At 47.5% G+C, this 26,083-nt stretch overlaps 1 protein-coding gene across 1 annotated transcript in view; it reads right to left on the bottom strand.

The window, feature by feature from the left end:
• Positions 1–26,083, bottom strand: part of PTPDC1 (protein tyrosine phosphatase domain containing 1) — a 107,098-nt gene that overhangs the window by 24,591 nt on the left and 56,424 nt on the right. Inside the window, exons 3-4 of the mRNA XM_044300989.1 lie at positions 10,011–10,100; positions 21–192 (exon numbers count right to left, since the gene is read on the bottom strand). The gene's annotated coding sequence lies outside the window, so the exon portion shown is untranslated. The remainder of the gene's footprint in view (positions 1–20; positions 193–10,010; positions 10,101–26,083) is intronic.

The following is a 26,083-nucleotide window of genomic DNA, read 5'->3' as shown; positions in this document are numbered from 1 at the left end:
AGGATCGGTTAAGTGCTTACCAGGAGGAGTACAGTCCCTTAATAGCTTGTTCCTCATCACTCCACCGTGTGGGATTTTCATATTTACATGCACGGCCTCCACAAGTCATCGAACACTGCATGTGGCCTGGGATGACATGACGCAGACGTTCTCCAACTTTGGTGTATTTTGAAGTTGGACGTCTTCCGCTTCCTATGTCAGAGAAACATTAAAATGTAGCTCACTGTTTAATTACTGGTGTAAAGGATATGGGTAACTTAAAGGGGCTGTCCAGTTTTCCCATATGTCCATACATGTGCACAACAGGGAATGTACAAGGAAAGTAGACTGCAAACTCCAAAGGGATAAGAGCTGTTTGGAGTCTTGGCCTATCAGCAGGTGTTATCCTCATCTCTGTCCAATGTAACACTTACTTTTCCTATAACACTGGTGTTTATAGGCTGTGTTCTATACATGACACAGCACTACAAGTTCAAAATCACTTTGGTGTATTTACGGGCTGAATCAATATTGTGATTATGTACCAGTAGCTTTTTGTGTGTATAGGCTGTACTTGAGTATTTATAGGCTGTGCTTCTTTCGGATATTGTCACAATAGGATATCTGTGCTAATTTTGTGAGGATGCCAAAATACTGGGCATTTCTAAATTGTGCTCTATTGTGATGATGTCATGGGTTGGTCTTTATAGTGATCGAAGAGGTTGTGGGGTTTAACTAGCCCACCCCAGATGGGGTTTAACTAGCTGATCTCTGGGGTCCAACTGCTGGGACTTCCACCGCTCTGATGGAGCGGCAGATCGTGAATGTGCACTGCTGCTCCATTCATTCTCTATGGGAGCACCGGAGATAGCTTAAAGGGGATCTCTCACTTCAGCAAATGGCATTTATCATGTACATAAAGTTAATACAAGACACTTTCTTGTCCATATTGCTTTCCTTTGTAGGCTTGAATCATTTTTCCATCACAATATACACTTCTCATTTCAATTGTTACGACCACCCTGCAATCCAGCAACGGTGGCCGTGCTTGCACATTGTAGGAAAAAGCGCCATCCTAAGCGCACTTCTACGGTACCGGCCATCAGAGAGGTCGGCTCTTTTTCCTATAGTGTGCAAGCGCGGCCACCTCTGCTGGACTGCATGGCAACAAGAAGTGTATAATGCAATGGAAAAATGAATCCAGCCAGCAAAGGAAGCAATATGGACAATCACAATACATTAGTAAGTGCCTTGTATTAACTTTCTCTACATGATAAATGTCATTTTCTTAAGTGAGACAACCCCTTTAAAAACTTGCCACACCCCTTTAAGCCACAATAGTGAGTATATCTGTAGGATGAATGTTATTGTGGTGTTGTCCCAAAAGTGTCTGTTACAATATTAAGTGTATATTGAGAAAATGGTCCCTCTATGGTTCACATCGACATATTCGTAACAAAAAAAACGAAAACGCAGCACAGTCCAGTAAAAAATAATATATACTTTTTTTTTTTTTTTTTACAATGGAACTCTATGGTGAATGGATGCCACTGTGTGGCATCAGTCTGAGGCATCCATTTAACATATACGTTTTTGCATACGTAAAAAGGATGGGAAAAACGTGATGTGATGTCATAAAAGAACGTTTGTGTACAGTCCTGCAAAATAGTAAGAATAACCCAAACAATATTTTTTTTATTTTTTATGGACATATCAATATCTGATCTTTATTCATACACCACTCTGTGATAGTAGTACGCTGCAATACTTTACTTTAAAAATGGCCAATTTAAAATGATAATTTTGTTGCTTCTGTGAAAGGTAGACCTAAAATTAGAAGCAAGTACACGTGATTACTTATGTTAAAATATACTTTAGACGGGGTGCCTTTACTTTTTCACAAGACTGTAAATATTTGCAGGCTTTATTGTATTGTCACCAAAGTATGTAAACATATACTGTGGTATTGTCCCAATATCGCTGGTCCTTACAGTGATGATGTCACAATCAAGTGAATGTGTAAATATTTGTAGACTGCAATCCATGGTGGTGATGTCACAACAGAGTGTGTTTATTAAAGGGGTCCTCTCACTTAAATGGCATTTATCATGCAGAGAAAGTTAATACAAGGCACTTACTAATGTATTGTGATTGTCCATATTGCTTCCTTTGCTGGCTGGATTCATTTTTCCATCGCATTATACACTGCTCGTATCCAGGGGTTATGTGCACTCCCACAGTCCCAGCCACTTATAATATGCAAGCACGACCACTGCTATTGGATTACAGGGTGGTCGTAAAACACCTGGACACGAGCAGTGTATAATGCGATGGAAAAATGAATCCAGCCAGCAAAGAAAGCAATATGGACAATTGCAATACATTAGTAAGTGCCTTGTATTAATTCTGTCTTCATCATAAAGGCCATTTGCTAAAGTGAGACAACCCCTTTAATGGCTGCGCTGATTTATGATGATGTCACAAAAGTAAAAATTCCCCATCACTTCTCTACAGATCTTTGACTGCTACCTATTAAACGTCATGACCTCATATTTCGCAGACAATTGTTAGTAAAGACTTGACATTTCAAACAGTCCAGCACTAGGACTATAGGACAAAAGAACCGAAATATGGAACAATATCTACCTTGAGGTGCATTTGTCCTTAAAAATCATAAAAAATTCATTTCTTAATCAAAATAAGTTCAAATATCTCTCAAATTAACGTACGATATTACCTATACTATTTGCTGAGAGCAACACAGAAAAAGTTATACTCAAGAAAACTTAACTTTTTATCTGGGAGACACTGGCAGCCCCATCTTCTGCGCTGACTGACGACATGGCCACCATGACTCTATGAGTAGAGGTGGACAGCACCTCGATGGCTGACCTGTGCCGGCGCTGGAGGCTGGTGACGGCAGCAGAGGCAGAATGCCTGCGTCCTTGGAGAAAGTTACCGACGATATTCACAGCTGAAAGTCTCCGGGGTGATCTCTGCATGGCGCGCCGCGTATAGACAGCTGTGCACTGACCTATCACTCAACTGCTGGGGACTGTGCGGACGGATTTATAGCATCTAACTGCACTTCACGATAGGCTGAGAGGTTTCTATAGAAACCAACAGCTTGACTCACCGACGGTATTAAACAATACGTCTATGCTGCGCCACGCTGGTAGCAGGACCTGTAGTGAGATATCTGACATGCACATGCTGCAGAACCCCGGGCAACACATCTGAGGCCAGCACTGGGATCTCTGCTGCGGATGCAGCATTTCCACATCGGGCTACCTGGCTGCACTTTGCCTTCTCCAGATTTCAAACACTGTGCATCGAAAATCCATGGTCATATGATGCGCAACACGACTTTTAAATTTTAAACAATGGTATGTGGATCTGCCGTGATTTCAGATGGATTTTATCTCAAACCGCGCACGAAATTAAAACCGTGTGAACATAAGGTTTTCCTCTGGATAGGTCATCAGTATCTGAGCAGAGGGGGTCCGACACCATGGACCCCCGCTGATCAGCTGCTTGAGAAAGCACCAGCGCTCCTGTCAGCGCCGCGGCCTTCTCTGAGCTCACCATGCAGCAGTGCTTGGTATCACAGCTCAGTCCCATTCACTTCTATGGGGCCGAGCTGTAGATAGCCCATGTGACCAATGAACGTCGTTGTCACTCTGTCTGGGGAAATCTGCGAGGGCGGCTGACTTATCAAACAGCAGATCGACAGGGGTCCTGGGTGTCAGACCCCCACCGATCAGATACTGTTTACCGATCCAGAGGAAAGGTCATCAGTATAAAAGTCTCGGAAAATCCCTTTAAGGGTCCATTCACACGTCCGCAAATGGGTCCGCATCCGTTCTGCAATATGGGGAACGGGTGCGGACCCCATTCATTCTCAATGGGATAGGAATGGATACGAAGAGCATACTATGTGCTCTCCGCATCCGCATTTCCGGAGTGCGGCCCCAAACTTTCTGGCCGCGGCTCCGCAAAAAAATAGAACATGTCCTATTCTTGTCCGCAATTGCGGACAAGAATAGGCAGTTTTATGGGGGGTGCCGGCTGGGTGTATGGCGGATCCGCAATACACTACGGACGTGTGAATGGACCCTAAAGGAAATCTGTCAGCAATTCTGACCGTACTAAACTAGATAGCACTAGGGCAGGGGCTGGGAGAGCAGTACAAACATACCTATTGTGGAGTTTTTATTTCAGTCTACAATGTGAATTAAATTATACAGGACAGCACCTTTAAGTGCCATGGAGGCGGAGCTTCATTGTGAAGGGCTACACTCGGCCCATGCCTTCTGCTTTTAGTGACAGCTGTAGTGGTTTTATGGTTGGATGCTACAGCTGTCATGCATAGAGAAAAGTGCACTTGAGTGAAGCCCCGCCTCCAGTGCACTTAAAGTGGCTGCCTTGTAAAATTTAATTCAAACTGTAGGCAGGACTACACCTCTAAAAACTCCCTTCATTCTAGCGCTGCAGTCCCCGCTGGACCAGAAGTGAAGGGGACCAGTTCATGGTCGTGAGACCAATGCAGCCAATCGGTAGCCTTAGCAGTCATGTGTGTAAGAGTGGCATATCACTGAGCTCCAGCAGAGATGTGCCTTTCTTGCACACACACCATCCGAGGCCAGTGGAGTCACCAGGAAGTTGGCAAAAGAGCTTATAGAGTTGATCAAAATTAGGGACTGAGCGAATCGACTTCGGATGAAACCTCCGAAGTCGATTTGCATAAAACTTCATACAAGGTACCACATAGAACCGAACCTGAGTTTGGGAAATAGGTTTTTACAGTAGAAATACATTTATGAAGTTATTACCCAAAGTCTCGAGACTTCGCAAAGTTATAACTTCGGCTCATAGGAGCCAATACATTCTAATACTGTACGGAGTGCTCGCTCCGTAAAGTATTCAAACTAAGTTTTATGCGAATCGACTTCGGATGTTTCATCCGAAGTCGATTCTCTCATCCCTAATCAAAATGTATATTAAGAAGCCCATGTTCATGTCAATAAACTTTGCTTAGCAATAGATCAGTGTACATAAAATCCGTCTAATTTTCTACAGCTCTTGCATCAAGACTACATGTGATTTTACAACTTACTGGCTAAGTGGAAACACTTATTAGTACACTAGACATTAAGCCCGGGCAATTACAATAACGGGCGCTAGAACACTGTTATGTAGGGGTATCTGTGGATGACACTGTTATGGGGGGGTACCTGTGGATGACACTGTTATGGGGGGGTATCTGTGGATGACACTGTTATGGGGGGGTATCTGTGGATGACACTGTTATGGGGGGGTACCTGTGGATGACACTGTTATGGGGGGGGTAACGGTGGATGACACTGTTTTGGGGGGTACCTGTGGATGACACTGTTATGGGGGGGTACCGGTGGATGACACTGTTATGGGGGGGTACCTGTGGATGACACGGTTATGGGGGGTACCTGTGGATGACACTGTTTGGGGGGGTACCTGTGGATGACACTGTTATGGGGGGGTACCTGTGGATGACACGTTATGGGGGGTACCTGTGGATGACACTGTTTTGGGGGGGTACCTGTGGATGACACTGTTATGGGGGGTACCTGTGGATGACACGTTATGGGGGGGTACCTGTGGATGACACTGTTATGGGGGGGTACCTGTGGATGACACTGTTATGGGGGGGTACCTGTGGATGACACTGCTATGGGGGGGGTACCTGTGGATGACACTGTTATGGGGGGGTACCTGTGGATGACACTGTTATGGGGGGTACCTGTGGATGACTGTTATGGGGGGTACCTGTGGATGACACTGTTATGGGGGGTACCTGTGGATGACACTGTTATGGGGAGGTACCTGTGGATGACACTGTTATGGGGGGGGTACCTGTGGATGACACTGTTATGGGGGGGTACCTGTGGATGACACTGTTATGGGGGGGTATCTGTGGATGACACTGTTATGGGGGGTACCTGTGGATGACACTGTTATGAGGGGGTATCTGTGGATGACACTGTTATGGGGGGTACCTGTGGATGACACTGTTATGGGGGGGTACCTGTGGATGACACTGTTATGGGGGGTACCTGTGGACGACACTGTTATTGAGGGGTACCGGTGGATGACACTGTTATGGGGGGGTACCTGTGTATGACACTGTTATTGGGGGGTACCAGTGGATGACACTGTTTTGGGGGGGTACCGGTGGATGACACTGTTTGGGGGGGTACCGGTGGATGACACTGTTATGGGGGGGGTACCTGTGTATGACACTGTTATTGGGGGGGTACCTGTGGATGACACTGTTATGGGGGGGTACCTGTGGATGACACTGTTATGGGGGGTACCTGTGGATGACACGTTGTTATGGTGGGTACCTGTGGATGACACTGTTATGGGGGGTACCTGTGGATGACACTGTTATGGGGGGGTACCTGTGGATGACACTGTTATGGGGGGGAACCTGTGGATGACACTGTTACGGGGGGGTACCTGTGGATGACACTGTTACGGGCGGGTACCTGTGGCTGACACTGTTATGGGGGGTACCTGTGGATGACACTGTTATGGGGGGGTACCTGTGAATGACACTGTTATGGGGGGGTACCTGTGGCTGACACTGTTATGGGGGGGTACCTGTGGCTGACACTATTATGGGGGGGTACCTGTGGCTGATATCCACAGATCCCCCCATAACAGTGTCGCTGTTTAGTGTGAATGTAATGGCAGCGGGGCCCGGTGCAGTCACTGTATTGCACCGGCCCCGCTCAGAGTAGTAATACTTTGAATAACTGTAATAATAATAACGATCTTCACTTCTTCACTTACTACAGGGTGAGGCAGGAGGCCGGGCGGGCGGGCGGCCAGGCACTGGCAGCGTAACTCACTACGTCATGCGCCTGCGCCGCCTGCTTCATTCATGCAGTGGGCGGAGCAGGGGCGTCACTTAGTGAGTTACGCTACCAGTGCCTGGCCGCCCGCCCGGCCTCCTGCCTCACCATGTAGTAAGTGAGCGGGGCCGGTGCAATACAGTGACTGCCATTACAATAGGATGCTGCACATGTAGTGTCCGTGGAGTGTGTGCCGATGGAGCGGCGTCTGGCCGCACTGCGCGTGTGGGGAAGCTGGCGCATGCGCAGTGCGGCATAATGAGTAAGATAGCCGGCTCTCAGTGTGGACGGCTCCCCTGTCCTGTGTGCTCCGGGCAGAGTAACTCTGAAAGCCGCTGTGCCCGACTACCGGCGTCCTCCTCCCTGAGCGCTGCTGTCCCGCCGATGTGCTCCCGAGCCCGGCTCTGTGACCTGGATTGGCCTGTGTGTGTGTGTGTGTGTGTTTGTGTCCGTCCGCTGCGCATGCGCACTTCTATAATCGGCACACACGCATGGACACCAGCCCTGAGCACGTACACAGGGCTTTTATTAGTATAGATATATATCCTCTATAATAAAGTCCCTGTGCGACCGTGCGTGTGTGATTAGTTAAGTGCGCATGCGCTGCGGCCAATCATCACACGGCGCTCCGCACACACCGCCCACCCCTACGCATCGGCCCGCTGTTGTGCCCAGCTCCACCGTGCCTCCCCCCCCCCCCCCCGGGCTTCCTCTGCAGCTGACTGACACCCCGGGATCTGGGCCTGGCAACCGCCGCCTGCCACAACGTATCGTTCACCGACACCCTTATGCACTGCCCACGCCTGCACACCGGGCAGAGAGTGGCCCGTACCTGCTGCAGCATTGCATAGAGCCTGGGAGGACAAAGCTGGGAGCACTGTGGATGGGGACCTCCTATTCTGGACCCCGGGTATCTGTCAGCACAGGGGGCACATGTTAGTCCCCTCAGCGGCCGAATCCTACTCGCTCCTATCTCACCCTAACCCGCCCACCAAAGTCAGGAAATGTCCGCACAGTAGCAAGTGAGGGAAGCTATTACAGGCAGAGAGCATTACACATGTATTACACTCCAACCCCCATCATTTCACTACAACCCTCATTGGAGTGTAATGATGGGGATTGGAGTGTAATATGTGTGTAATGATGGGGGTTGGAGTGTACTATGTGTATAATGTTGGGGATCCTGGGGTGTAAGGCGTCTGCAGATGAAGCTGGAGGGGGAGGAGGAGTCACGGCGGGAGCTGGGCGCAGGTGGAGCGCCGTGTGCTGATAGGTCCCCGCGCCACGCATGCCCAGTATACCAAACGGCACACACACACATGGACACAGGGCACTCACACAGGGATTTTATTATGTAGGATTACACTCCAGCCCCATCACATAAAATCCCTGTGTGAGTGCCCTGCGTCTGTGTGCCGTTTGTTATAGTGGGCATGCGCGGCACAGGGACCCATCAGCAGCCCCCTCTGGTAACTCAAACCAACCAACCCCCCTCCCTCCCCAGTATTAATTATTGGTGGCAGTGGCCACAGGGTCCCCCTCCTCCACCCCATCATTGGTGGCAGTGGGCAGTTCCGATAGGAGTCCCAGCAGTGTAATGCTGGGGCTCCGATCGGTTACCATGGCAGCCAGGACGCTACTGAAGCCCTGGCTGCCATGGTATATTAGTGAGCAGCATTATACTCACGTGCGCCGTGGCCGCCGGTCGCTCCTTCTTCTCATAGGTCTGTGCGGCACATTGCTAATGCTATAAGCATTAGCAATGCGCCGCACAGACAGAAGAAGGAGCGACCGGCGGCCACGGCGCACGTGAGTATAATGCTGTTCACTAATATACCATGGCAGCCAGGGCTTCAGTGGCGTCCTGGCTGCCATGGTAACCGATCTTCACTACCGCTCCGTGGTCATATCGCGGTCCAGCGATATAGACGATATGCACAAAATCTATATCGCCCACCCCTAGGATGGATATGGCTTCTCACCTCCACTCACAGAGACTGCCTGCCGGACGCCCATGCGTATGCGCACTTAACAAATCGGCACACACGCACGTACACAAGGCTTTTATTAGTATAGATGTGGAGCATCTCATTCTAGTTCATCATACGGTATTTCGAGAAGGTCACTTAGTAGATGTCATACATCTAGGGCTGCAACGACTACTCGAGTAACTTTTCTGCATCGAGGATTCATTTGTGTCATGTGACCATGGAGCATGAGTGAAGCGCTTGCTATTACTCACACTCCGTGGTCACCCGACTGGATCCTGACACATCGTCAGGACATAGTAGACGTCAGCGTGCACTATGATTTGATGCTGTGTGACGTCAGGTCCCAGTGCAGCGCGCAAAGAAGAAGAGGCAAGAAGAGTGTCAGGCGACGCTCCTACAGGAAAGGTACGTTTTTCCACTAGCGCTGGGGACTGATGGCTAGGATGGTGGCACTGGGGGAGCGGAGGTCACAGAAGACCAATGGCTCAGAGGACTGATTGCATAGGGGGAGCTGATGGCACAGAGGACTAATAATCACTGGGGGGAGCTGATGGCACTGTGGGTAACTGATGGCACTGGGGTACTATGGCTGGGGAACCTGATGGCATTGGGGGAGAGTTGATGGCGCTGAGGACTGATGGCACAGGGGTCTGATGATGGCATGGGGGGGCTGATGGCACAGAGGACTGATGGCACTGGGGGGGGAGCTGATGGCATGGAGGAGACTGATGGCACAGGGGGGCTGATGGTACAGAGGACTGATGGCACTGGGGTCTGGGCACTTATGGCGCTGAGGACTGATGGCAGGGGGGTCTGATGATGGCACCGGGGGGGGGGCGCTGATGAGTTTTTATAAAGGAAACGTTCTTTAAATTAGTTTTTTTCTTAGAGTACTTGATTAATCGTTGGAATAATTGATAGATCGATAGAATACTTGATTACTAAAATAATTGATAATTGCAGCCCTACATGCATCCACTTGCTTGTTGGGCCCCTCCTGGAGCTGGTCTGTATATCAGCACACAGTACATCTCCAAAAAATAGATTTTTATTTCTATGGCGGCCTTTTGTGTGATACGTTTGGTTGACAGTTATTATAACATCTACGTCAAACAATGACCTCAACAGATATGATATTTCGTACCTGAACTCATTGCTGTCTGCTGCATGTTGTTTGCAGAGGTGCAACACAGCAAATCATTCTGAATCAGGATCTCAGACGCCATTGCAGCCACTGAAAAACAATGAAAATATTAAAACTACATTATTTTTAATTAAGAAAACTACGGTACACATTAAAACAATCTATTGTCTACAGCACTATAGCAAAGTTTGCCTGTATGCCAGGCTAAAACTGAAGACTAGAGATGATGTGCCAGACAGCAGGGTCACCTTGGTGTGACATGATGTACTGGGCTCAGTACACTACTTGTTTTTTTTACCTGGTTTTACTGGTCAATGGAAAAGCCAAACGTTTTACATTTTCATTGACCTCTATGGAGTCATGTGGACAACACAAAAGCTTTAGACAACTTTTCATAGTAGATAGTTTACAACAACACGGATTTGCAGATTGTCTAAAAAAAAAGACCTCAGTACAAGGCTGAAACGTGTAGACTGTCTGAAGAAGACCTTAGTACAAGGTTGAAACGTCTAGACTGTCTGAAGAAGACCTCAGTACAAAGTTGAAATGTGTAGAAGACTGTCTGAAGAAGACCTCAGTACAAGGTTGAAAAGTGTAGACTGACTGAAGAAGACCTTAGTACAAGGTTTAAAACGTATGAATAAAAAATTCAGTTCTTCGGAACTCCTGTAGCCCGACTCCACATCTCAAAGGTCCATGCCTGAAGGGGTTTAAAGTCATGCTTTATCCTTTTGGTTTTGTACACATTATTTAGGTATTGGGATACACCTCCAGGTCCTGTCATCTTCAGGACCTTTCAGCCATGGTCTCCTTGAGAGTAATTCTCCACAAGCTAAATACTGAGCTGTGCTGATATACATGTACCACTCAGAAAGCATTGTTCTTGTGGTCTGTGTCCCGAGTAATATCATCAGTCCCTTAGATCAGGCATGCTCAACCTGCGGCCCTCCAGCTGTTGCAAAACTACAGCTCCTAGCATTCTCGAACAGCCTACAGGTATCAGCCTACAGCAGGGCATTGTGGGAGTTGTAGTTTTACAACAGCTGGAGGGCCGCAGGTTGAGCATCCCTGCCTTAGATAGTACCCTAGAGGAAAGCCATGTTCTCCTCTTTTTGTGTTTTATTGTGAGCATTTGAAGATTTTTCAATGCTGTATTCCTCTTGAGAGTGACCATAATGAGACAGCTCCTAGGCATTATGAATCACCGTCTCCATATGATTCTCTTTTATTATTTGGTATAATATGCTATAAATAATATTACAATGGGCATCAGTTAGTCAGTCTGCTATGCAGAAGGAAGGATAACATTAAACAGGTAGGCTGTGAACATTTCTGGACAAACTATGGGTGAGCGTGGGCAAGGGAGCTGCAGAATCATTGACTACCATGTGGGATTAAAGGGAACTTGTCATCAACTTTATGCTGACCTCACTCAGGGCAGAATAAATTAGTGACAGAAATGCAGATTTCAGCCATGTGTTACTCATAAGCTAAAAGTAAGTGGTTGCCGAGAACCAGCATCATAATCATTACAGCCCAGGCCTTGAAAAGAGTCAAATCTACTTGAGATGAGTCCTGGTTATTCATAATCTCCTGCTCTCTCACCCATCTGCTGATGATTGGCAGTTCTCTCCTAGACAGAAAGAGAGACAACTAGGTAGAAGACTGTCAGTCATCAGCAGGTGGGCGGGAGAGCAGGAATTCATGAATAACCAGGACTCTTCTCAGGTGGCCGGGACTCTTTTCCAGGCCCAGTCCGCAATGATTGTGATGTTGGTTCTCGGCAACCACTTACTTTTTACTTATAAATGACAGACCGCTGAAATCAACTCACCTGTCTCTACTTTATTCTGCCATTAGTAAGGGATCATGTTAATAAAGAAGATAGCCTTATTACAACTCTCTGTGGCCCCATTACTGAGAAAACAGATTTTTTTTATGTGCAAATGATCTACCGGTAATTGGAGCTCCAAGGGGCTGGTCAGAGCCCTCTGAGCACCAGTTTGTTGCACCCCCTTCAGTTTCAGTCCTTTTCCCCTTCACCTGGATTGATAGGACTAGATATCTCACCACTTGTCCGTGGAATTCAAGTAAAAATACTAACAGTAATGGCAGCATATCTGAGTGACAGCGGCAGGGAGCGCACCTATGTGGTGGACAGGGCTGATGTGTTTATTATAAGAGACCAGTCAAGGCTGAGAGATGCAGCTCATTTACCAGATGATAGGTCTCGATACTTGCTTAGAAAGAAGCAGGAGCTCCAATGAGCAAGCGCAGAGACTGGAAGACAGGGCTAGACGAGATATCAAGCCCTGTCAATCCAAGCGAAGGGGGCAGGAAATGAAGCTGCAGGAGTATTCCCGAAAGCTGCTCCGGGGGTTCTGGTCAGCCAATAGGTGCTCCAGTAAGCTTATTTGCATATGAACAAGAATGCATTTTTGTCAGCAATGGGCTGTCATAATACGGGTGCCGGTTTTATCAGCATGATCAACCCTACCAAGCTGTACGGCTTGTTTAATAGGGTTGATCATGCTGACGGATGCTCTTTAAAAAATAAAAGAAGAATCACTACATTAAAAAATAAACAGTATTTCTCGTCTATGTCTTTATATCTAAATAATGGATTTAAAATCACAGACATTTCCTTAAAGAGACCATATATATATATATACACACACACACACACACACACACAGTGGATATAAAAGTCTACACACCCCTGTTGAAATGTCAGGTTTCTGTGATGTAAAAAAATGAGACAAAGATAAATCATTTCAGAACTTTTTCCACCTTTAATGTGATCTATAAACCGTACAACTCAATTGAAAAACAAACTGAAATCTTTTAGGTAGAGGGAAGAAAAAATATAAAAATTCAATAATATGGTTGCATAAGTGTGCACACCCTTAAACTAATACTTTGTTGAAGCACCTTTTGATTTTATTACAGCACTCAGTCTTTTTGGGTAAGAGTCTATCAGCATGGCACATTTTGACTTGCCAAGATTTGCCCGCTCTTCTTTGCAAAAACACTCAAAATCTGTCAGATTGCGAGGGCATCTCCTGGGCACAGCCCTCTTCAGATCACCCCACAGATTTTCAATCGGATTCAGGTCTGGGCTCTGGCTGGGCCATTCCAAAACTTTCATCTTCTTCTGGTGAAGCCATTCCGTTGTTGATTTGGATGTATGCTTTGGGTCGTTGTCATGCAGAAAGATTAAGTTCCTCTTCATGTTCAGCTTTCCAGCAGAAGCTTGAAGGTTTTGTGCCAATATTGACTGGTATTTGGAACTGTTCATAATTCCCTCTAGCTTAACTAAGGCCCCAGTTCCAGCTGAAGAAAAACAGCCCCTTGGCATGATGCTGCCACCACCATGCTTCACTGTGGTTATGGTGTTCTTTTAGTGATGTGCAGTGTTGTTTTTGTGCCATACATATCTTTTGGAATTATGGCCAAAAAGTTCAACCTTGGTTTCATCAGACCATAACACCTTTTCCCACATGCTTTTGGGAGACTTCACATGTGTTTTTGCAAAATGTATCCTGGCTTGGATGTTTTTCTTCATAAAAAAAAGGCTTTCATCTTGCCACTCTACCCCATAGCCCAGACATATGAAGAATACGGGAGATTGTTGTTACATGTAGCACACAGCCAGTACTTGCCAAATATTCCTGCAGCTCCTTTAATGTTGCTGTAGGCCCCTTGGTAGCCTCCCAGACCAGTGTTCTTCTCGTCTTTTCATCAATTTTGGAGGGACGTCCAGTTCTTGGTAATGTCACTGTTGTGCCATATTTTCTCAACTTGATGATGACTGTCTTCACTGTGTTCCATGGTATATCTAATGCCTTGGAAATTCTTTTGTACCCTTCTCCTGACTGATACCTTTTAGCAATGAGATCCCTCTGATGCTTTGGAAGCTCTCTGTGGACCATGGCTTTTGCTGTGGGATGCGACTAAGAATCTTTCAGGAAAGACCAACTAGAGCAGCTGAACTTTATTTGGGGTTAATCAGAGGCACTTTAAATGATGGCAGGTGTATGCCGACTCCTATGTAACATGATTTTGAATGTGATTGCTTAATTCTGAACACAGCTACATCCCCAGTTATAAGAGGGTGTGCACATTTATGCAACCACATTATTTTTTTTTTGTTTTGTTTTCTTCCCTCCACCTAAAAGATTTCAGTTTGTTTTTCAATTGAGTGGTACGGTTTATAGGTCACATTAAAAGTGGAAAAAGTTCTGAAATGATTTATCTTTGTCTCATTTTTTTACAGCACAGAAACCTGACATTTTAATAGGGGTGTGTAGACTTTTTATATCCACTGTGTATATATACATATTGTGGGGATTCGCTTTGGTAGGCAGGGTAAGCGGACGCAGTACAGAGGCAAAAACAAGGTTTAAATCAAAGTTCAGTGTTTATTCACACATAGCCAGAAAACAAGCCAAAAGAAAGTGTTCAGTCTTGGTGCCTGTTCACACCACACAAAGTTCACAGTGCAAAAAGACGTCACCTGGTCAGCAGATGATTTTCACCCAGAGTCCGCAGCAGTCTTTAGTGGCCTGTTTCCCCAGCCTATGGCTCACACAAACAGATCCCTCAGTGTCTCAAACCACAGACTCCTCAGCTCCTCTGTCATGGAGGATAATCCACCACCTGAACATGCTGGCTGGGTTTTTTATATTCCAGCCAAAACCCGGCCTGGAACCGTGGGGAACAGCCACCCACTCTGCTCTTTGGCTGCTCCCAATAAGAACCGGCCCGGATTGGCTTTACAGCCATTCTAACAGTTGAAGTGTCAGATTGCACTACAGACCTGACACTTCAGGAAAAAACCCGGTTCTTACCTCACCGAGGCCAGGAACCTCGGTGACACGTATCTTCCGTCAAAGACGGCTCCTTGTTCCTTCTTACATACCTCCCCCCTTTGTTCAACCCTGAGGGGGTGAACACTTGCCAGACAGTGTACGCGGGATAGGGCATCCGCGTTTCCCTGTAACCTGCCTGCCCTGTGTTCCACGGAAAACTTAAAATTTTGCAAAGATAAGAACCACCTGGTGACCCGAGCATTCCTCTCTTTGGCCTGGCTCATCCATTTCAAAGGGGAGTGGTCGGTCACCAGACGGAACCTTCTCCCCAAAAGGTAGTAGCGGAGAGACTCGAGTGCCCACTTGATGGCCAGGCACTCTCTCTCCACTATACTGTACCTAGTCTCGGCTGGGGTGAGCTTCCGGCTGAGGAAGACAACGGGATGCTCCTCCCCGTCAATATCTTGAGATAGTACAGCACCGAGACCTACCTCAGAGGCATCGGTCTGCACTATAAACTCCCTTTTGAAGTCGGGCGCCACCAAAACCGGGGACCCACACAGGGCCGACTTCAAAGCGGAGAAAGCCTTTTCCGCCTGCTCATTCCAGTGGACCGTCACTGACTTGCGTCCCTTCAAAAGGCCTGTCAATGGTGCGGCGACTGTAGCAAAATTGGGGACAAACCTCATATAGTACCCCACCATACCCAGGAACGATTTTACTTGCCGAGTAGAGACAGGTCGGGGCCAATTCCTAATTGCCTCAATTTTGTTCACCTGAGGTTTGATCACTCCGCGCCCAATGACATACCCCAGGTACTTGGTCTCTTCTAACCCTATGGAGCACTTTTTTGGGTTAGCGGTTAAGCCAGCCTTCCTAAGGGAGTCCACTACAGCCTGGACTTTAGGTAAGTGACTTTCCCAGTCGTTGCTATGGACAACGATATCGTCCAGGTACGCTGAAGCGTATCGACGATGTGGACGGAGTACAATATCCATTAACCTTTGAAACGTGGCGGGAGCGCCATGTAGACCAAAGGGTAATACCTTGTACTGATACAGCCCCTCTGGCGTGACGAAAGCCGTTTTTTCTTTGGCAGCCTCCGTCAAGGGTACCTGCCAGTACCCTTTGGTGAGGTCCAACACAGAAAAATACCGGGCTTGGCCCAACTTTTCAATAAGCTCATCCACTCGGGGCATGGGATACGCGTCAAACTTGGACACCTCATTAAGTTTGCGGAAGTCATTACAAAACCGCAATGTCCCGTCTGGCTTGGGTATTAATACTATCGGACTGGCCCACTCACTTTTTGACTCCTCGATGACACCCAGCTGGAGCATTAGCTGCACTTCCTCCGTGATGGCTTGTCGCCTAGCCTCGGGTACCCGGTAAGGTTTTAACCGGACTTTCGCCTGAGGCTCAGTGACAATGTCATGCCGGATTACGGACGTGCGTCCAGGGAGGTCTGAGAACACATCCGTATTCCGACTAATGAACTCCCTGGCTTCCTGAGCCTGTTTAGAGGAGAGGCTGTCAGCAATTTTCACTGTGACAGCCGCTTCCCCTGCTTCAGACTGAGGGGCCAAAACCGCTTCCCCTAGGAACCCTGGTCGTGGGCTGTCTTCCGTACAGGTTTCCCTTTCCTTCCACGGCTTGAGCAGATTCACATGGTACACCTGCTCCGGCTTTCGCCTCCCTGGCTGGTGTACTTTGTAATCTACTGGTCCAATTTTTTCTAGTACCTCGTAGGGCCCCTGCCACCTAGCTAGGAACTTACTATCTACCGTTGGTACCAGAACCAACACCCGATCACCCAGGTTAAAGTTTCGGACCCGAGCCTGCCGATTATAGACCCTACTCTGGGCTCGCTGCGCTGCCTCCATATGCTCCCTAAGGCTAGTTTCACACTTGCGGCAGGACGGATCCGACATGCTGTTCACCATGTCGGATCCGTCCTGCGGCTATTTCGCCGTGCCTGCGGACCGCCGCTCCGTCCCCATTGACTACAATGGGGACGGGGGCGGAGCTCCGGCGCAGCACGGCGGTGCACGGAGAAAGCCGCCGGACTAAAAAGCCTGACATGCAGTAATTTTAGTCCGGCGGCCTTTCTCCGTGCAGCGCCGTGCTGCGCCGGAGCTCCGCCCCCGTCCCCATTATAGTCAATGGGGACGGAGCGGCGGTCCGCGGGCACGGCGAAATAGCCGCAGGACGGATCCGACATGGTGAACAGCATGTCGGATCCGTCCTGCCGCAAGTGTGAAAGTACCCTAACCAGAGGTAACACTGTTTCCATCCGTCCCTGCATCTGGGTGACATACTCAACTACACTTTTGTGCGGTGTGGTTTGTTGTTCCCACGCCTCTTTGGCGACGTCTAATAAACCACGAGGGTGTCTGCCGTATAGTAGTTCGAAGGGCGAGAACCCAGTAGAGGCCTGGGGCACTTCTCGCACTGCGAACATGAGATAGGGCAGAAGAAGGTCCCAGTCCCTCCCATCCTTAGACACCACTCTTTTCAGCATATTTTTTAACGTCTGGTTAAACCTCTCTACCAGGCCATCCGTTTGCGGATGATACACGGATGTCCGTAACTGTTTTATTTGGAGCAACTTACAGAGTTCCCTCATGACCTTGGACATAAATGGGGTCCCTTGGTCAGTTAGAACCTCCTTAGGCAGACCCACTCTAGAAAACATTTCCATTAACTCCTTAGCTATGAGTTTGGCTGACGTATGACGCAATGGCACCGCCTCCGGGTACCGCGTGGCGTAGTCGAGGATGACCAGGATGTGCTGGTGCCCTCTAGCTGACTTCGGTACTGGGCCTATAAGATCCATAGCGATCCGCTCGAAGGGAACCTCAATAATCGGGAGAGGGACCAGAGGACTACGGAAATGTGGCTGGGGGCTGGTTATCTGGCAGGTTGGGCAAGACTTGCAAAACTCTTCTACCTCTCTGAACACACTGGGCCAGTAAAACTGCTGTAAAATCCGGTCCTGCGTTTTCTGCTGGCCCAGGTGTCCCCCAAGAACATGTTGGTGGGCTAATTTCAACACGAGCTTGCGATATGCCTGGGGCACCACCAGCTGTTCAATATGTTCACCCCGTAGTTTATTTACCCGGTACAGCATCTCCTGTTGAACCACAAAACGGGGGAACATAGATTCGGCCCCCGGTTGTTGCGGCTCACCCTCAACTACTACCACATTTTCCCAGGCTCGAGATAGAGTCGGATCCTGGTGTTGTGCTGTACCGAAATTATCCCTAGAGACATTGAGGTCTGCCAGCTCAGGACCCGGCGGCATATCCTCTCCGTCTCCCACCATCACACTTAACGGGGTTGTCTCCCCCTCTTCCACCGAAGTGGCGGTCACCCCTACAGCTGGTCCTTCTGACTCCGGTTCCCAAGGTTCTGGCCTCCCCCCCGAGTCAGGCCACTCTGCTAGGGGTACATCTGTCTCCCGGGTAACTTTCGTATCCGGCCAGAGTGCCGGGAACCCGGGGAAGTCTCTCCCAATGATCAATTCATATGGTAGCTTTGTGGCGACGGCCACCTCATGCATCCACCTGCCGGCCACCATTGACAGAGAGACCCGGGCGGTGGGATACTCCTTTAAGTCCCCATGTATGCAAACAACACCGACTTTTCGGCCAGTATACTCAGCCGGCCGCACCAGGGCAGCTCTTACCAGGGACACCAGGCTCCCTGAATCCAGCAGAGCCACCGCCAGAGTGCCCCCCACTTCCACCTGGCACAGGTGGCTATTGTCCATAGTCTCTGAAGTTCCTGTGGCACACAACATCCTGGCATATAATGAGTGGCGGAAGCCATAGTTGGTGTCCATGGGTTCCCCCCGATGGGGACAGTCCGTCCTTATGTGTCCAGGCTCCTGACAACGCCAGCAGACCACCGGGTTTAGGTCGGCAGGGGGTACATCCCGGGCGGGTCTAGCTGGCACCGGCCGCCGGGTCTGGGGCGGAGTTTTCCGGGGTTTGACTGGCCCCCTCCCAAAAGAACCCCCCTGTAGATTTCTGGTGGCCTCATAGCGCTCCACCAGGTCGACCATCTCCAGGGCATTATTCGGAGACACCTGGCCGATCCAGTGCTGGAGAGGGTACGGCAAAGCCCTCCAAAACACATCCGCCAACAGCCGATCCAACATAGCAGTGGGAGTCAACATGTCCGGCTGCAGCCATTTTTGGAAACGGTGCAGCAGATCATAATATTGTGGTCTAGCGGGTTCAGCCGGGTTAAATTCCCACCGATGCACCCTCTGGGCCCGGACCAATACATTCACCCCGAGTCTCGCCAGGATCTCACCTTTTACTGTCGGGTAGTCGGCCGCCTGATCATCGGGGAGATCAAACAATACTTGCTGGGGACCGGACGCTAGGAACGGAGCAACGACCTCAGCCCACTGGTCTCGGGGTAACTTTTCCCTCACGGCCACTTTTTCGAAGACCGCCAGATAGGTCTCGACGTCATCCGAGGGGGTCATCTTCGGAATCGCCGCGCGGACAGCTTTCCGGGCATCGTGGACATTCTGGGACGCTCCTGACGCCTGCAACGCCATCACATGTTGCAATAGCAGCTGGTTCGTTTCTTGTTGCTGCTTGTTAGCCTCCCGCTGCTGCAAGTTAGCCTCCACGAGGGCCTTCACGACCGCCTCCATTTTGTCAGGGGATACGGGTCGTAACCTTGCCGGCTTAATGTAGGACATGCACTTGTGCCCGGATAAACAAAAACTTTTCGGCCTTCAGGCCTGCCTCACTGCGTTTGCCCGCATCCGACACCAAATGTGGGGATTCGCTTTGGTAGGCAGGGTAAGCGGACGCAGTACAGAGGCAAAAACAAGGTTTAAATCAAAGTTCAGTGTTTATTCACACATAGCCAGAAAACAAGCCAAAAGAAAGTGTTCAGTCTTGGTGCCTGTTCACACCACACAAAGTTCACAGTGCAAAAAGACGTCACCTGGTCAGCAGATGATTTTCACCCAGAGTCCGCAGCAGTCTTTAGTGGCCTGTTTCCCCAGCCTATGGCTCACACAAACAGATCCCTCAGTGTCTCAGACCACAGACTCCTCAGCTCCTCTGTCATGGAGGATAATCCACCACCTGAACATGCTGGCTGGGTTTTTTATATTCCAGCCAAAACCCGGCCTGGAACCGTGGGGAACAGCCACCCACCCTGCTCTTTGGCTGCTCCCAATAAGAACCGGCCCGGATTGGCTTTACAGCCATTCTAACAGTTGAAGTGTCAGATTGCACTACAGACCTGACACTTCAGGAAAAAACCCGGTTCTTACCTCACCGAGGCCAGGAACCTCGGTGACACGTATCTTCCGTCAAAGACGGCTCCTTGTTCCTTCTTACAATATATACAGTACAGACCAAAAGTTTGGACACACCTTCTCATTCAAAGAGTTTTCTTTATTTTCATGACTATGAAAATTGTAGATTCACACTGAAGGCATCAAAACTATGAATTAACACATGTGGAATTATATACATAACAAAAAAGTGGGAAACAACTGAAAATATGTCATATTCTAGGTTCTTCAAAGTAGCCACCTTTTGCTTTGATTACTGCTTTGCACACTCTTGGTATTCTCTTGATGAGCTTCAAGAGGTAGTCACCTGAAATGGTTTTCACTTCACAGGTGTGTCCTGTCAGGTTTAATAAGTGGGATTTCTTGCCTTGTAAATGGGGTTGGGACCATCAGTTGCGTTGCGGAGAAGTCAGGTGGATACACAGCTGATAGTCCTACTGAATAGACTGTTAGAATTTGTATTATGGCAAGAAAAAAGCAACTAAGTAAAGAAAAACTAGTGGCCATCATTACTTTAAGAAATGAAGGTCAGTCAGTCCGAAAAATTGGGAAAACTTTCAAAGTGTCCCCAAGTGCAGTCACAAAAACCATCAAGCGCTACAAAGAAACTGGCTCACATGCGGACCGCCCCAGGAAAGGAAGACCAAGAGTCACCTCTGCTGCAGAGCATAAGTTCATCCGAGTCACCAGCCTCAGAAATCGCAGGTTAACAGCAGCTCAGATTAGAGACCAGGTCAATGCCACACAGAGTTCTAGCAGCAGACACATCTCTAGAACAACTGTTAAGAGGAGACTGTGTGAATCAGGCCTTCATGGTAGAATATCTGCTAGGAAACCACTGCTAAGGACAGGCAACAAGCAGAAGAGACTTGTTTGGGCTAAAGAACACAAGGAATGGACATTAAACCAGTGGAAATCTGTGCTTTGGTCTGATGAGTCCAAATTTGAGATCTTTGGTTCCAACCACCGTGTCTGTGTGCGACGCAGAAAAGGTGAACGGATGGACTCTACATGCCTGGTTCCCACCGTGAAGCATGGAGGAGGAGGTGTGATGGTGTGGGGGTGCTTTGCTGGTGACACTGTTGGGGATTTATTTAAAATTGAAGGCATACTGAACCAGCATGGCTACCACAGCATCTTGCAGCGGCATGCTATTCCATCCGGTTTGCGTTTAGTTGGACCATCATTTATTTTTCAACAGGACAATGACCCCAAACACACCTCCAGGCTGTGTAAGGGCTATTTGACCATGAAGGAGAGTGATGCGGGGTGCTGCGCCAGATGACCTGGCCTCCACAGTCACCGGACCTGAACCCAATCGAGATGGTTTGGGGTGAGCTGGACCGCAGAGTGAAGGCAAAAGGGCCAACAAGTGCTAAGCATCTCTGGGAACTCCTTCAAGACTGTTGGAAGACCATTTCAGGTGACTACCTCTTGAAGCTCACCAAGAGAATGCCAAGAGTGTGCAAAGCAGTAATCAAAGCAAAAGGTGGCTACTTTGAAGAACCTAGAATATGACATATTTTCAGTTGTTTCACACTTTTTTGTTATGTATATAATTCCACATGTGTTAATTCATAGTTTTGATGCCTTCAGTGTGAATCTATAATTTTCATAGTCATGAAAATAAAGAAAACTCTTTGAATGAGAAGGTGTGTCCAAACTTTTGGTCTGTACTGTATATATATATTTTTTTTATTTTATTTATTATTATAATTTTTTTTAAGATCATTGAATTCAGGAAGTGGGGAAAAAAAAAAAATTCCCATTCTGTTTTTGGCATAATATTTACAGTGCAAACACTGCCACATCCATATACACAAGCCCTGTGTACTGGATCTTGCAAAATGTAGGCAAGAAAATTAGGGCAACACAAATTTCACCCAGCTTTCCAAAGACCCTAAGTGTTAGCAGTTACATCCCCTACTAAACTACTGGTTTAGGCTACTTTCACACATGCCATAAACTTGCCGGAAGTCCGCCCGACCGCCTCTCGGCATGTTTTCCGAGCTGCGGCCGGATCTCCATTAAACTGAATGGGGCCGGGCGCACCTCCGGGAGCACACTTGTGCAAACGGTAGTACGGATCTCCTGCCGGAACAGCCTGCCAGAAAAGTTTATAGCGAGTGTGAAAGTAGCCTTAGTTCTGTCAGAGTTGACCTACTGCTGTTCGTTATATGGATCATGTATTACTACCGTATATCTATAGGCCTTATTAACATGAGTGATACAGAATGTGACAGGGTCTGTTCAGTGAAAAATGGATGGTTCTGCTTGCAAGTTGCATCAGTTTTGTCTGTGACTGTGTTCAGTGTGTTAGTTTTTTTCTGTCAGGATTGCATCTGGTTTACACAGCCATCAGTAAAAAACAGACTCCATCCGGATGCCACGTATGTGGTGTCAGTTTTTCTTCACTGACCCATTGACTTGAATGGACCAGTCCTGCGTGAAAAACAGATGAAGACGTGACAATTTTTCCTGAACTAACAGAAGGTCTGTGAAAAACAATGCTCGTGTGCATATCCTCATTGAAATGGATGGGTCAAGGTTCAGTTCGGATGCTGGCTGTTCACAAAAATGGAACGCATACACAAAACGCACTTGTGTGAAATTAGCCTAATAATGTGCATGTGCGTGTGAGGGGGGGGGGTGAATGTGTACATCATATGTAGTGCAGTATTTAGTTGGTTTGGTATGTTGCAATACTGGGCCTTGTTCACAGAAGCATATACGTCTTTAAACATTACAAAATAGATGGGCCTATAGATTTATTGCTACGCAGCCAAACCTATGAATAACCCGGTATACACTCACCTAAAGAATTATTAGGAACACCTGTTCTATTTCTCATTAATGCAATTATCTAGTCAACCAATCACATGGCAGTTGCTTCAATGCATGTAGGGTTGTGGTCCTGGTCAAGACAATCTCCTGAACTCCAAACTGAATGTCAGAATGGGAAAGAATGGTGATTTAAGCAATTTTGAGCGTGGCATAGTTGTTGGTGCCAGCCGGGCCGGTCTGAGTATTTTACAATCTGCTCAGTTACTGGGATTTTCACACACAACCATTTCTAGGGTTTACAAAGAATGGTGTGAAAAGGGAAAAACATCCAGTATGCGGCAGTCCTGTGGGCGAAAATGCCTTGTTGATGCTAGAGGTCAGAGGAGAATGGGCCGACTGATTCAAGCTGATAGAAGAGCAACGTTGACTGAAATAACCACTCGTTACAACCGAGGTATGCAGCAAAGCATTTGTGAAGCCACAACACGCACAACCTTGAGGTGGATGGGCTACAACAGCAGAAGACCCCACTGGGTACCACTCATCTCCACTACAAATAGGAAAAAGAGGCTACAATTTGCACGAGCTCACCAAAATTGGACTGTTGAAGACTGGAAAAATGTTGCCTGGTCTGATGAGTCTCGATTTCTGTTGAGACATTCAAATGGTAGAGTCCGAATTTGACGTAAACAGAATGAGAACATGTATCCATCATGCCTTGTTACCACTGTGCAGGCTGGTGGTGGTGGTGTAATGGTGTGGGGGATGTTTTCTGGGTACACTTTAGGACTCTTAGTGCCAATTGGCCATCGTTTAAATGCCACGGGCTACCTGAGCATTGTTTCTGACCATGTCCATCCCTTCATGACCACCATGTACCCATCCTCTGATGGCTACTTCCAGCAGGATAATGCACCATGTCACAAAGCTTGAATCATTTCAAATTGGTTTCTTGAACATGACAATGAGTTCATTGTACTAAAATGGCAAGATCTCAACCCAATAGAGCATCTTTGGAATGTGGTGGAACGGGAGCTTCGTGCCCTGGATGTGCATCCCTCAAATCTCCATCAACTGCAAGATGCTATCCTATCAATATGGGCCAACATTTCTAAAGAATGCTATCAGCACCTTGTTGAATCAACACCACGTAGAATTAAGGCAGTTCTGAAGGCAAAAGGGGGTCCAACACCGTATTAGTATGGTGTTCCTAATAATTCTTTAGGTGAGTGTATGTTAGCAACAATGTTTTTAAACGACACTCCTTAACGCTTAAATTGAAACACCAAGAATGACAAGCCATAAGATTATGCAGATAGAGGAAGTGGCAGGTGTCTCTATGATCTGCAAATAATACATTTTTCAAGCACCTAGCGCCATTCTGCGGCATGTGAAAGGGGCATAAAAGCCAGATTAAAGGCAACTTTTTAGCCAAATGAAACCTCAAAAACTACATCAAGTCATGTGGGATGATTGTGTGATGCCTCCTGTTCATCTATATGCCAGTTATCACAAACGGAGAGGGACAATTCTTGACTGAGAGACCTTGGTTTATCACTCCGGTAGATCACTACGTGCCTAGACCGAGATTTCAGCACTGTTCAACGTTGCATTTCCCGATGGTTAGGAGAACAAAAATAAACTGGAATGACAGCAGGAGGACTCTGCACAGACGGATCGTCTGATTAGAACAATGGCACGTAGTGATCCATTCTGTACTGCAAGTGAAATTGGACATCACATTCTAAGGCCCCTGTCACACAAGCAAGTTTTCCGTGCGGGTGCAATGCGTGACGTGAACGCATAGCACCTGCATTGAATCCTGACCCATTCATTTCAATGGCTCTGTGTACATGAGCATTATTTTTTTTCGCGAATCAGTTGTGTTGCGTGAAAAACGCAGCATGTTCTATATTCTGCGTATTTCACGCAGCCCTGACCCCATAGAAGTGAATGGGACTTCAATGAAAACGCATTGCATCCGCAAGCAAGTGCAGATGCAATGTGTTTTTTACTGATGGTTGCTAAGAGATGTTTGTAAACCTTCAGTTTTTTATCACGCGCGTGAAAAATGCATCAAAACGCATTGCACCCGCGTGAAAAAAAACTGAACGCAATCGCAGACAAAACTGACTGAACTTGCTTGCAAAATGGTGCGAGTTTCACCGAGCGCATCCGGACATAATCCGTCACTGCATACAATGTCTTCACAAACCATCAGAACTCATTTACACATTGGGTTACGAGCCAGACCTCCAGCTACAGGTGTTTCATTGACCTCACACCACCGCTCCAAAAGGCCATCATGTTGCTCAGCAAGAAAGCAATGGAGGCTGGAATGGAGGTCTACCATCTTTAGCAATGAGTCTGGCTTTTGCCCAGGATGCAATGACGGGAGGAGATTGGTCTGGAGACCAAGTGGGCAATGCCATGAAAAGGCCTTCACAAAGGAACATCACAACAGCCCTACCCCTGGGATTATGGTGTGGCATAATCTACGGTAGCCAGATCCCTCTAGTCTTCACTTCAGGTACACTCACAGCTCGGCGTTACATTTATTTGGTCTTGGAACCAGTGGTGCGGCCATTTTATAATGTGCATATTATTAACATGTCCATCGATCCTGTGATTTCTCTAATTCCGCTACTTTTTCTTCCTGAAATTGCAATTTCAATGTTGGGGAGTGTATGTTTAAAAGGTTATTAAAGGATTAGTTGTCTATGCTAATATACTTCTTTTTTTACAAGAGTGAATGGCTAAAAAAATCATGCAGATCTGGTCCATATGTTCGGTGGTATAAGGTCCTTTCACATGGACAGAGGTTTCAGGCAATTATCAGGAACGATAATTGCTTGATCCTCGGCAGAGAGTGCAGCAACCACCTCCATTGTATGAGGGCAAGCAACTACTACAGGTGCCAGCTGAAAGACATAATCACCCGATGAACAAGCCGAAGGAATGTCTCATATGAAAGGCCCTTCGATCACCGACAGACAAGCAAACGGTTGTTTGTCGGGTGATCAAACCTTTTATGAACTAGCAAAAATTATCGTTTGTCAACAACACATCCCGAACAATACTGGAAACCACCGACCACGAGAACAATTTCATAAGTTGTGAGCAATCATCTATGCAGCTGTTCACACCCA

Source organism: Bufo gargarizans, chromosome 7 (genome assembly GCF_014858855.1).
Source record: "Bufo gargarizans isolate SCDJY-AF-19 chromosome 7, ASM1485885v1, whole genome shotgun sequence".
Classification (NCBI taxonomy): domain Eukaryota; kingdom Metazoa; phylum Chordata; class Amphibia; order Anura; family Bufonidae; genus Bufo; species Bufo gargarizans.
Note: the sequence above shows the minus strand (reverse complement) of the source record. Positions and strands in the feature narration are given on the sequence as shown.